Source organism: Chiloscyllium plagiosum, unplaced genomic scaffold, assembly GCF_004010195.1.
Source record: "Chiloscyllium plagiosum isolate BGI_BamShark_2017 unplaced genomic scaffold, ASM401019v2 scaf_51478, whole genome shotgun sequence".
NCBI classification, from domain to species: Eukaryota; Metazoa; Chordata; class Chondrichthyes; order Orectolobiformes; family Hemiscylliidae; genus Chiloscyllium; species Chiloscyllium plagiosum.
In genome coordinates, this window is record NW_025194802.1 from 1 (window position 1) to 1,302 (window position 1,302).

Below are 1,302 nucleotides of genomic sequence, written 5' to 3' on the forward strand. Positions count from 1 at the left end.
CAACTCCAGCCAAACAGACTTTACATCCTTACTCCCTGAATCAAGGTAATCTCTAACCATTGCATAAATGTCATTAAAACTTCGGTATTTCACACGCTTCTGTATATTACCTTACAATATTAATTGATCCTTTACTGTATTGCAGTTGTGCATAAGAAGAGAAAAATAGAATAGAGAATGGTGGACCTCCGCTTCACATACCCGTTATTGAAGCGAAAATGCTGTTACTGCCCATAATACGATCGTGGAAGCATGTGCCGAACCCTCAGGAAACACAGAATAAGTGTAGTGCCACAGAGCATTTCTGGTACAGCACCACAAAGACAACAGAAATGCTTATCTGAGCTCCTATTTTGGATATATTTCTAAATGAGCAATAGAGTGTTACGTGTGTTCCATTAGGAGTTACCTCACACAAGGAAGTAACCAGTGCTGCAGACGGTCATATCATCCGAGTTCCAAGCCCTGGAATCAGAGACATTCAATATTCTGTGCATAACTGCAAGGAACAGCTGTCCGAGGCGTTTACAGTCCAGATAAAATTACGAATGCAGCTCTCCAGTTGTCAGCGTCTTTCTCCTCTGTCGTGTTTCGTGCAGTCCCTGCGTGGAATCTCGTCAACCAGTTTGACCTGCACATGATGGGTATTGGGCCTTGTTTTCTCGTGAGTTGTTGTCTGAGTGAGGTTCTCGGTTTCTGTGCTGTCATAAGTCCGAGTGTTCGGAGGAGTCTGGATATCGTTTTCCAGAATTTGTTTTTAATACAGGGAAGCATGATTTAAAAATTACCTCAAAGCATATCCTCGCTGCGAACTTTGTGTGCCATGCATCTGCGAATGAGGGAGTGTGGATATTGGTTCTTAGCAAAGAATTTGTGTGGGCATCAGTCCAGCAGTTCCTAGTCGCAAAACGTACAAACGGCAAAGGCCACACATTCGACTAGAAGCAGGGCACTCATCCACGGATTCCATCCGTTGGACCCAACCTGCAATCGCAACAAGCGGAAGCAGCGGTAATGAAACCAAATGAATTCGTATCAAAACACGAGAGCAGCGTTTCACAGGAACCTCTGCAGCGCTGAGAATGTCACCCAGACAGGCGAGGAAAAGTCTGCAAACCATCTTCCTAGCGTCACCGTACTTTTCAACAAGAATTCCAGAAGCATCCGAACTTCACATCTTTCTGCTCCAAAACACTCTGCTTTTCCAAAACAGAGAATTGCACACTCAACTACCGCGTGTAAGATGAGAATACCAGCCCCTACACTACCAAGGGCGGCAGTAAGAGCGAGGGGAAATAGCTG